This window comes from Strigops habroptila, chromosome 5 (genome assembly GCF_004027225.2).
Source record: "Strigops habroptila isolate Jane chromosome 5, bStrHab1.2.pri, whole genome shotgun sequence".
NCBI lineage: Eukaryota > Metazoa > Chordata > Aves > Psittaciformes > Psittacidae > Strigops > Strigops habroptila.
Window position 1 is genome coordinate 72,833,315 of NC_044281.2, and position 12,554 is coordinate 72,845,868.

The window sequence follows — 12,554 nt, forward strand, 5'->3', positions numbered from 1 at the left end:
GCACAATAGAAAGTCACTGCTGCACTGATGTCATCAAAGAAAAATGAGCTGGTATTGAGCTGAAAAGTGCATTAAAAGTTTATGGATCTTTAAAAAAGTTTTACCGTGAACTGCAGCAGTGGATTTTTAACTTGAACAAAACCAAATCAAGTGTTAAACCTTTCCACATTTAAATGTTGTAATGGTAACTGAAACTTTAAAAGCAGCGTTGAGAGAGGTGAAGTGCTTAGTGAAAGACCCTGGCGATGTGCACTGAAGGGGGATCCAGAGCAGGAGCAGGGCTGGGCCTGCCGGAAATCGATGCTAAAACTCAGTTAAACTAGACCAGTGCCAAGAATTTATCACACATCTGTTTTGCCTTGATTTTTTTATTTAATTATCACCTGCAAAAAGTCTGATTTCTAAGCATTTATTATGAAATTAATAAAAGGGTTTACAAGGCAGTGCTGTAATGCACTCCAGGGTGTGTCCTGCTGGAACGGTGCCATTTCCGAAGTAGTTGAAGTTGTTCCTCATAAAGTTTGTGCTTCAGTTTGTGGTCAGTGCAGAGCAATATCCTAGGAAAAATACTACATAGTTCTGGTTGTGCTACCTGGCAGAAAGCTAGCTGCCATGCATGGCCCCAAAATGCATAAGGGCTGTGCAATATAGCAGGCTTTATTCTGAGCATAGGTGATGGGGCACCAAGTTATGAAGACTTCTTGATAATCACTGTTATGCTATTTGCTTGTTGCTTTTCTGGGAAATTCACATAGAAGATACACCGATATGTTAAATATTTTCAGGATAAGATGCATCTTTACATATGTATGTATCGGCAGGTCCCATATATATATGTATATATATGGGATTTATATATATTTATGGGATTATATATATATTACATATGTATATAGGGCAGGTACCAGAAGATTGAAGGTTGGCCAACATGATGCCTATGTACAAAAAGGGAGGGAAAGAGTACCCCAGAAGCTCAGTGCTGGGGAAGGTCATGGAGCAGATCATCCTGAGTGTGATCACACACCACATGCAGGAAAAATGGGAGATCAGGCCCAGTCAGCATGGGTTCATGAAGGGCAGGTCCTGCTTCACCAGCCTGATCTCCTATGACAAGGTGATCTGCCTGGTTGATGAGGGAAAGGCTATGGACATTGTCTATTCAGACTTTAGTAAAGCATTCGACACTCTGTCCCACAGTGTTCTCCTGGAGGAACTGTCTGCTCATGGCCTGGATAGGTGTATTCTTCTCTGGGTGAAAAACTGGCTGGATTGGTGTCACATCTAGTTGGTGACTGGTACTAGTGGTGTCCCCCCGGGCTTGGTGTTGGGACCAATCTCATTCAATATCTTTATTGATGATCTGGATGAGGGGATTGAGTGCATCCTCAGAGGGTGTAATTACACATATCAGTGGAATAATTGCAGGATGTTAGGTGCCAAATGTATAGGCTGAAGTTTCTTTAAAACTTCTGTTCCTTATTATTATTTAGTCATTCAATTAGTATAGTGCCTAAAGGCTGCAACTGGAACGAAGACTTTACTGTACTGACTATTGTACATACAGATGGTATGATTTAGGATGTGAATAGATGATTGTGATCAATTCAATTGTGGTAGCTTCATAATTTGCTTCTCAGATGAGTAATAATAACTGATTTCGTATTAATTACTACTTTGTTGCAGTCAGGGCTGGCCTGCAAGGGTGGTTTAAACTGATGTACTTTTCTCTGTAATTACAGTGGTTTAGAAGTATGTAATAGGCTAAGAGTTGATTACCTCAGCTCTCACAATGAATGGATAGCCCTGGGCATGTAGCAGTTAGATCAACTACCTATAGCCAGAGTCTTGGGACTGAACCTCTAAAAACAATGCAGTATGTGCAGTTTGGGAGAAAAAAACATGTTGCAGGTTAAGTGCAGAGAACTTAAGAGAACATTTTCAGCATACAGTTCTATGTCCCATAATGCTGTTCCTGTCTACTCTGTATTTTTCCGCTTACTTCACTAGTGCAGATCTTAAAAATCACAAAAACCTTGCATCGAACCTTGTAGACAAAAACTTCTGCCCCCACTGTTCCAGTCAGAGAGTTATTTTGTGGTTATTTGAGCAATGGTCCATTGCTCAAAGTGCTGTGGCAGCTTTTTCTTTTGTGGAAAGCTCCTTCCTCAAGTGCCTCATTCTGCCCAGAAATACAGAAACATCTGAAAAATTTCAAGTCAGCACCAAGTCGTTCAGAAACTAGCTGGCAACTAATCTAGTTCTTCAGAGTGTAGGTGAAGTTACTGCTTTCTGCCTGGAACCTTCCTGTTTTGGCGAGCACAGTCACACGCCAACTTCACGTTCTGCATTTAACCAAGCTTCCAAAATATGGAATTTATTCCCTTGTATAGCACAGCAGTTAGAATAGAAGGCAAAATCTATATGATCAAAGCTTATGAGGTCTGTGTTCAAATACGCTGGCAGGTTGGATATAAATCCCCAAAATGAAATAATATAGAAACAAATCTCTCCAGAGGTGTATTTACTCTGAGAACTTCAAAACCCATCACTGATGGTTTTAGACTGATTTTTTCAGGATGTTATCTTGGAAGTTATTTAATGCTATGTCAAATAGATAATTGATTTGAATTACGGTTTGATATGTACATGTATCCAGTTTTGCATTGAGTGTTCTTGTACCTTTTCTCCCATGAAAATGAACTGTTTCTATTTCAGCTGGGACTGACTGTGGTTTTCCTGTTGCTATAGTCAGCACCAGAAATATGTTATGAAGTAAAGAACACGACTGCTGTTCATTATGTATATAGACAAGCACTAGTTCTAATCTGTTATACTAATGAAGTTAACGAATGCCTGTTAGAGTAATGCTCTGCTCTTCTCCCCTTGGGACCAGAAATTGTCTTAGCTTCTCCTAAAGTTCTGCCTGTCATAATTTTAAGTTACAAAGACAAGACAAATGTATGATGTGGGATTTTTATTGTTGCATTTGATTAATTTATTGCTTCATAGTCTATTTATAAGAATTTAACTTTGCAAGTTTTCTCTTAAAATAAGAAATATTAATAATGATGGGATCTATTAATGTTGTTAAATAATAAATAGTTTTATGTATATACAACTATCTTCTTCCTAAATATTATAACTTACATCGTAATACCTTTGTAATTTCACTATGAAAAGTAGTTACTGCAGGACCATGTCCGGTTCCTTTTATTCATCCACTTGGAAACAAATTACGTTTTTTTGCTTAGAATGCCAATCTGTCTGACACTGTCCATTTTAAGCAAATTATTTTAATGTTTGAGGTATAAATATACAATCAGTTTTGTTGTAGGTGTGAAGGCCAGCAGCAGAAATCAAGGTTTCATCTATTCTGTTCTCCAGAGTGTAATCTTAAGTAAGACTTAACATGACAGAGTTTGAAACAGGTTGTTTCTGGAAAAGTCCTTTTGCTCAGTACATCCATGTACTTCCTAACTAATCCTTCACTTTCTGAGAAAAAGATATTTCCCTTCTTTGCTTCTTTTTAAAATGTTCTAGCAATGACATTTCTTCTATGAAACACTGCTTTAAGTTTGTTACCTGGTGGTTTGGAAATGGTGAGGAGGTGGGAATTCAGTGTGTTTATACAGCGCCTAGTACAGTTGGATCCCAGTCTCTTAGCAAACATTAGTACGTTAATAGGCAGTTTTGCATACCTTCAATGCAGGTTTTAAATGTTACATTTTTAGACTCTGAAGAACCTTAGTTCTAAAGATGTACAAGTTAGCAATTAATTGAATTAAAGCTTCAGATTCTGACTTCAATTTGTACTATCATTAATCATAAAAAAATGCTGCTGAACTCAGAAAATCTTGTTTGGAATTAAACAATAAACTTGTATTATCTTGTGATGTAACTTCATACAATTACAGCCATATTGTCAAGTTTATATATCAAATGTAACTGTTACAGAGCATATGAGTTGTTGAAGCTTATCTTGCACTCTAGCCATTGGTGGAAGTTGCAGAGTACTACAATGAGCTATACAGATGTATATTAAGGCTTTGATGATGCTGAAAGATAGCTTTGCGGTAATTAGAAAGATCATCCCTTGTGAAACCACATTTTCCTTTAGTTTTTACGTGAGAACATACACATGTAGTATTTTTGGGTGGTAATGGGATAAAGATTTGGGTGGAAAGTTGTGATATGGGCACACTGAATTTTGTAATGAAAAATAAGAGTTTTTCTCTTAATCATCAGGGAAGACCAAATTGGCAGTGTGAGGCCATTGGCCTTCTGAGGTTTTAACTGGCGGTATTAATTCACATACAAAAGTTATCTTTATTTATCCACACTAAATTTTGTGTGGCATGCTAAATCAGCCACACTAAATTTTGGCTGATTAATACGTAAATCAGCCAAACAGAACATGAGTTTGGCTGATCATAGCTAGTGTGTTGAGTTTTTCAAACAACTGATGTTAGTGGATTAACTTGGAGACACCTTGCTTAAGGTGTTTCCAGTCACAGATTCTTAAATGGTAAGGAAGGATGTGAGCCTGTCTTTGAGTTGTGTTCAGATTAACGAAAGAATATGAAATGGGAAAACAAGGAAAAAAATCATGCAACTAAGACACTGGACTAGGTCTCAGGAGATCTGAGTTTGGTCCTTTTTCCTGTCACATACTTTCTATCTGACCTTGCTTAAATCACTTAGGTCTTTTACAGTTGTTTAAACCTTTTTACACAAATAATCTTGTCCTTAATACTCTTCCTTATCTCTTTAATTGTACAAGTGGATTAAACCACCACTGTCTTCATCTTTTACCTCTATATACTGTATGTATACTGTACTGTAAATGTACTGTGAATTCTTTGTAGCAGTAGACTGTCAAAGAAAAGTACAGAACAGCTCGTAACATAAAGTGGTGTAGATCTCACTTGTATGTCCAAGTATTGCTGTAGTATGCAGTAACTGGAAAAAATAATGGACATTGAACATTTTTCCCTCCAAACTAATTCTCAGTTTATTTTGATCACTTCAAAAATTGATGTAATTTCTCATAAATCCCAAAAGTATCAAAATGCGATTGAGCAAAGAACAAGATTTTCCATAAACCACAAAAGCATGGAGTATTTTTCACTGTCTTCTGAAGTTGACTATAGCTAGATGTAAGGTAAGAGCAGGCACTGTTACTGCCATTGAAACCTCAGTGCAGCATGCTTACATTGTCAGTGTTAAGGAAATCACTGGGTTCTTAGTTTTGAGGGATTTTTTTTTCCCCCCAAGCCAGATTTGTAGGAAGTAGATTTGGTTCTTCTTAGCTTTCCTTCTTAGTATGGCACATGATCTGTTTTCTGGGATCACGTGTGACTTACGATTAAAAAAGTCACCAAAGTTCTCAAGGGCTTAGAACATTGACAATGTCCTTGGTCGTTCCTGTGCTCTTCCTCTCAAACACTGTAATTGTGGCTTTTAATCTTTAAGGGTTGATTTTTTATTTTTTTTTTAAGTTTTTTAAGGGATACAGGGAGGAACTTCTGTTTGTGGTATATGTTAGCTTATAGGTTAGATGTTCTGTGGCTGCTTCTGAACTAGACGTATTTGATTGCACTGTTTCTTGCTATTGAACTCCCTTCTACTATCCATTTTTTATATGTAGTAATATATTAATTATCTCATTAGAAACATTCAGCCAGTTCCGATTACTTGTTCTTATGAACAGACCTTCCTCTAAGAACATTCCCATACTGAGATACTGAGAAAGTTGAGGTGAAGTCTATAAACACGTACTGTTTAACCTAAGAATCCAGCCAATAAAATGTGATTAGAAAGCCATGGACATAGATCCCATCTTGACAGGCTTACTTGTCAGAGCACTTCAGAAGAGAGGGAGGAGCAGAGAAAAGGAGAGCAAGGACACTGTAAAATGCCACAGTTGCAGCTTTTGTTGAGTTGCTTTCACATTCTGTTACTCCATCAAGTCCTGGGCAGCATGTTCCGAGAAGTGCCAATTCTGTACCGACCTTCAATGGAGAAAAATACGAGGTCACTTGCAAACCAACTGCAAGAGAGTATGTACTGTTGTTGCTTCTCTAAGTCATGCCATTGTAAGCTTATTTTTAAAGATAAACTGTCACATCAGAAGCGTTTGATTTCTGGTTTCATGGAAATGCTGCAGTATGTTTTCAAAATGATGATGATTTATATTTTTATTCCTTTTTATAGACTTCATGTGTACAGGGATTGAAGAGCAAAACTTTAACGTTAGGGTGCTATTTAAGTAGAGATATCTAGTGTTCATGAAACAGCATTTTTGTACACAAAGAAATGAAGCCGGTTGCTGAACATAACTTTTCATTCCACTTAGACACGTTTATTTTATGTATTGTGTACCCATGTGCCTCCAGACACGCAACTGCTTCATATTCCCGAAGAGGAGACTATAGTTCAAGTGCAATTAAGGGTCATTGCTTGGTTGTGTAGTTGAGACACTTTAATGCAATTGTGGGGGGATCTCTGTCTTGAATGACAAAGCATATGGAAACCATACATTTTTCTTTACTTGGTTTGTTTCATTTAAACCTATGTCTCCAGTCTTTGAAAGCCAATGTTAAATACACATATATTCCTATCTCACGTGCTAAGGTTCTGAATAGATGAAAGAATGTTCAATACAACAGAAGGTCCTTAAACTGACCACAGTGATATGTTTTAGTTGAGAAACTTATTTAGCAATAACTTTGAAGCTCTGGAGCAAATAGGTGGAAGAAGATGGTCCTTAAGCCAAGCTGCCTCAGTCTGGCCCTTATCCTGGATCCTTCCTTCCACATAAGCAAGTCAATGGAAGGTTATTCAAATTTTGTAGATAGTATTAGTAAAGACGTGGATTGACCAAATATGGCATGATCACACTGGAGAAGGATTTTGCCAAATATTAAAATATTTAAATGTTCCTGGAAGTAGATGGGTATTATGTGGGTAAGGAGGAATATAATTTTCGGTTGAGCACTGGAAGCTTGGTTATATTTTGGAATTCCCAGTGGAGAAACACTGGTATGATGTCTAACAGATAGTGACAGAGGTGATGTCTAAATTAAACATTCATGCTCCTTCACATGGCTATTTGCTAAAATATTTATGTTGGAATATATTTCATTCTTTTTTATGATTAAAGTTTGCACAAAATATGCATGTTTGTTTACGCCCCAGGGATTAGGGTCAGTGCTATGATGTGAAAGGCAACTTATTGGATGCTACTTGGGTTTAACAATTATGTATTTATTTATTTATTCATGAGGTTTCAAGTAAGTTTAAAAGAACATTATTTTTTTTACCTTCATAAACAAAATTGTGTATCTTGAACACTCAGAGATTTCTATAAAAGCAAAGCTATTAGAATTAAGAAAAACAATGGATAATGGACTATGAAAAAGGCATTCCAATGTCACAGCTTGTAGTCAGAAATTAAAAAATATATCAATTCTGTAAGGGTTAATAGTGGTAATTGGCAACTCTATTGATGGGCTTGCTTTTATCATGGTAATTTTTTTAGGCATGATTAACATAACATTATGATTAACAATCATTATTGGATATTTTGCAGAATTTTCCCATGACAATTTCCCATTGAAGCTTAAAACTCTTCAAATCATTTGGTCACAAGTGTTTCTGCCAACTGCTTCTAGCGCTTCAGTAACAGATACCATTTTCAGTCCTGATCTCTGTAGGTCCTAATATCTACCTTACATCTTAAGCTTGCAAATTCGACTTATATGGCACTCCTAAAATGTAGTGTTCCCTGAGTATCCACACATTTGCAAATCTTTTCATTTCGTAACAAAAACTTTTTTTGTTTTATCATAGTTTTTCCCATTCTAAATGCTGCTTCAAATATTTTCCAAGTTTGCAGTCTCTTTGCATTCCCTCTTCGTGTTTTATCCTGCACTGGCAGAATAAGCTGCCCATCTTCTAGATTATCAGAAACAACATTTAAAGTACTTCATGAACTATCCCCAACTCAGTTCTTGTCTCCTATTCTTTGTCAGGAGATAAGGTACAGAGTTGCTCAGCTAATGATCAGCTTCCATCAATGCAGAGTGGTTTTGGCTATTCTTCCACATATAGTGCCTTAACAAAAATTAACCCAAGTTGAAACTTGGGTATGTTGTAGAATTTCCTATTTAACTTGAAGACTTTCTTTTAACATTACAGACATGTCAAGGCTAAATTCAGTTCAATAATTTCATCATTAAACATTTATTTTAAGTTAGATTCCTTCTTCTTCAGTGTCAGACCAGTCTTCCTGGACTAGCACAGACATTTTTGAATATCCCCCTAAGTGAACATTAGCAAGGAATGAATGAGAAATGAAACACTTTGATGTTTTGAAGAGACTGAAGGCAGACAAAATACTGTTTACTGAAGATTTTATGAAGGAACACCAGGTTTTTACTTGATAAACAAATTTAAATCAGTGAGATGAAAGCTCAATTCTGAAAATAAATGAGGGCTTTTTGTTTGGCAGTTTTTATATATTCTAGCCTGCCCATTCTAGGAATATATTGTATTGAATTGATTTAGGTAGAATTTTCTATTTCTTAAGCAGAGAGATTACCATGAACAGTTCATAGTATTTGACAAAATATTTCTTCCTGCAAAAGAAGGTTTTCCTGACACATCTCTGAAATACTGTCACCTCTTACTTTCCCTAACACATAGGAGAGAAATGAACAGCTAACATATACTGTTGGAACTCAAACTACAGAAGCCAAACTCATTTTTTTCACACTGGCGTTCGTGTTTAATATTAAGACCAGTTATCTTCCTGTAATTCCTACTAGCTTACTGAAGCTTCTGTAAAGAAGATTAAATTTTTTTACAATGGTGAGATGTTACGTGCTTTGATAAGGAAATGTTTCTTTTCTGTAAGTCAGTTGTTAGTAATACAACAATTATTTGATAATATTTCATTCACAATGCCATGCTTAAAATAGTTGCTGCCAATTCATTTTTAAGAAAATAATTACTTGTTTCTAACATCCCTAAAGAAATAATTATGTAATAAAAAATTACATGACTGACATATTCGTTACCTATAACCAGGGCAAGTATTTCTTGAATTTTTAAGTAATTTCATAGGGTTTTATATTTAAATATTGAAACCTATTAATATTGCCCATGGAGATTTGTGGGAGAGGTTATCTATGGGCCTCTGCTAATTAATTATGATATATTTTACTTCCATGTGATTTGTCACTACTGGTCCTGTAAGGACTACAGGAAAAATCATTTGTTTAATCTGACTGGGACCTTGTGGCATTTAATTGTAAGCATAACTGTGATACAATAAATCCAAATGAATTTGGACAGTGATTAACAGGGAGCTCCTTGATATGGTAATGAGATTTAAAAACTGGTTCCTAAGTGTTTCTGTGGATTTCATTAACATTTTTGCAACTAAATACTTCTTAGGATAAGAGTGGTTGCTTGTTGTTGACTAGTATGTATTATTGGTTGAATGTAACCTGCATGAAGATAATTTTTGTCTATATATAATGTATAAATATTTATATATATGTTTATGTGTGTGTATAGAAAATGCACAAAGAAAATAGAGTATAGAAGACTTATGCTGCATTTAATTATGATGAGCCAAACAGAAATACACCACAGAGTTAACATTTTATTACCTATATTTCAAGCATCCTAAAATGTACTAGTGAACTAATCACAGATATGCAGTTCCTGCTCTGAAAGCTTATTATCTAAGACACCTGCAAATATGTAGACATCTGTATAGCTTTACTACTGTGAGTAGTTCTGCTGATTTTGTGTATCTGATTTTGTAGGATTTATGCCCAAATTTGTCATTACATGGCAAATTTACAACATGAAAAAGGAGGAAGAAAAATATCCTAAGTTTGATATGGTTATTCAGAAAGTATTTATGTTGATCCTTTCAGATGCTTTGTCATCGCATTGCTAGAAAGCTGATTTTAAAGAATATATTTATAATTTTGCTATTTATCAGAATTACAGGAAAACTGTAGAGAAGAAAAAGAGTATTTCCATTAAAAGCACCAAAATGCTACTGGACTTCAAGGCAAAGGAATTTTTGCAGCTCCTCTTCTGTTTATTTTAGTCTTTTTCTAAAACATTAGTTCATCTTCCTCTGGTGCTGATCTTCAAATGGACTTGATATCATGTCCAGTTGTTTGTTCATCTTTCCCTGCTTTATTCTTTTAATACTTTTATTGCTGAAAAAAACTGATCAATTGGAAGATCAAAAGCCTCATTCTTTATGACTAGCATTCATGCAGCAGTAGTTCATTTTTCATATTCTGCCCTGGGAAAACACTTCAGTGTGCTCTAGAAGGGAAAATAGTTCAGTTCCTACAGCTTCTCCATTCCTCAGCGTTATGATTGCTGACCAGAGGTCGCTGTCAGTTGTCATTGTAACTTTGTTTTTCTTAACCAGTAGAAATTAGATTGCACCACAAAATGGAGACCTAGCAGAGGTTAGTATTTTGTGACGTCATGAATAAGCAAGACTTGAATTTGAGACTTACTGCCAATCCTCAACATATCACATTTTCCTTTAGACTTTAGCTCAGGGAAAACTTTAGTCTGAGAAACATATGGTATCTGGGTGCTTGTTTGTTCATCTGTTTGTTTTCTGTTACATGAAAAGAGGAGGATATAGATCAGTAGGAAGGGGAACTGCTTGATACTCTCTTAAAGGATGCTACAATTATCTAGCTGCTTTGTCTGCCAGTGTGCTGATGTTTCTGTATGGAGTTCTACTTAGCACCTAGTACTTAGTTGGCCTTCTACAGCCAGCAAGCTCTACCAAGGAGGTCTGTTGTAAGTTTGTCTACTGCGTTCCTTGTGCCATTTATTTCTTTGTCATTTCCTTAGCTCCGTCCTGTTTGTGCTGTTCCATACAATCCTTAGAGTAGGAGCTTCAGTGTATCTTAGGGCTGATACAATGGCAGTCCTGTCATCAGCATAATACAGGTATTTTGTTTCTATTTGCTGGCAGAATTAGAGAAAGGGCTTTGAGGCCTTTAACCCTCCCACAACTCCAAGTCAGAACCCATGATGTGAGGGTTTAGCTAGTTTTGTTTTGGTTTTAATCTGGATTGCAACTTCATATTTGAATTGATTTTTATCTTTGGGAAGAAAATGTAGATTGTTATACTAACATTCATGCCACAAATGGTGATGTGACTTATATTCTGTTGCCATCCCCCATGCAGAGCTCTCTTTGACTTCATTGGAAGCCTGGATGTAGAAATGGTGAGAACTGGCCACAGGCAAAATTGCGTATATCTTGCAGTGGGCTGGATTAGAATCTGTGGTGGTGTTCCCTGAGCTCCCATGGTTCTGTGATGCAGCAGATTTATTCAAATCAATAAATTAAGAGGTTTACTCAGTTAAATATCAGAAAGTATTATTTGCATAAAACATTTACTGCTGTGTGCTCTTTGTGTAGAGGTTACTGCAGCTGTCCAGCTTCAGCTCCCTGTTTGCTGCGTAGCTTGTGTTACAGAACTTCCATCAGCAAAGTTTGATATGTTGACAGTTCCCATCACCTGAGGTTTTGGTACCTGAAGATATGGGGTTAAACACATGCTGGTAGTGCTGAAATCTTCAACACATCAATGGTTAACAGTTGTGGTTAAGCAGCCAGCAGCCCATTGCTCTGATTACTGCCATTTATTTGATGCAATCTTCATTGCAGTGACATCACAGTCATTATTTCAGGCTGTTTGCAAATTCAAGAACATAGTCACGTCATTACAAATTGTTTTCATTTCGTGTCTATGAAGATTTTCCTTGCGCCCACAAGAGTTAGAAACATGTTTATGAGGAAAGCTTAGATGTTGCTGCTGAATATTGAGGCAGAGAATGAACACTGCATCAAATTCTGCTTCTGTGTTATCATGGAATATACAGAAGTGTGTTCAAAGGTTGCACAACCGTAGTCTAAATGTGGAGGGGTTTTTTCTTTTTTCTGTTGAGAGACGTATGATAAAAGGGCTGTGAGCTACCTAGACCTCAGAGTTGCTTAATAGCTTGTGGGAGCTAGCTACTTGCCAATTTTAGAGCATCAGTCTATCTGACTTAACCACATGTAGACTTACTGGCAGGTCTACTCAAATCAGTGGTGTAATTATTTACTTCTTAAAGAGAAAACAGGCTTACATTATAATGACCTTACAATAACTTTCAGTTTTATGTGGAGAAAAATAAACAGTTGTCATTTCCTTGTTATTTTGAGGTTTAAGCCTTTACCACAAAGATTTTAAATATTTACTAACTACTATGTTCTCTGAAATTTCTCTGTTTAAAAATACAATGAATTTATTCAGGGAAATCTTTCTGCTGCACCAGGCTTTACAATCTTGATTATAGGACATCATAAATGAATGTCTTTGCCCTCCATTTTTCTTGGTATTACTTGACTTTTAATTCATTCAAACTGTTTATTACTTTTAGTATTTTCGCTGCCAGCTAGAATTCCAAAATATAAAGGCTATTTTTTTGTGATACAGCCATGTTCC

General features: G+C 36.1%; 1 protein-coding gene across 5 annotated transcripts in view; it reads left to right on the top strand.

Moving 5' to 3' along the window:
• The window catches only part of VTI1A (vesicle transport through interaction with t-SNAREs 1A), a 278,533-nt gene that overhangs the window by 106,105 nt on the left and 159,874 nt on the right, over nucleotides 1-12,554 (top strand). The gene's annotated exons all lie outside the window — the stretch shown is intronic.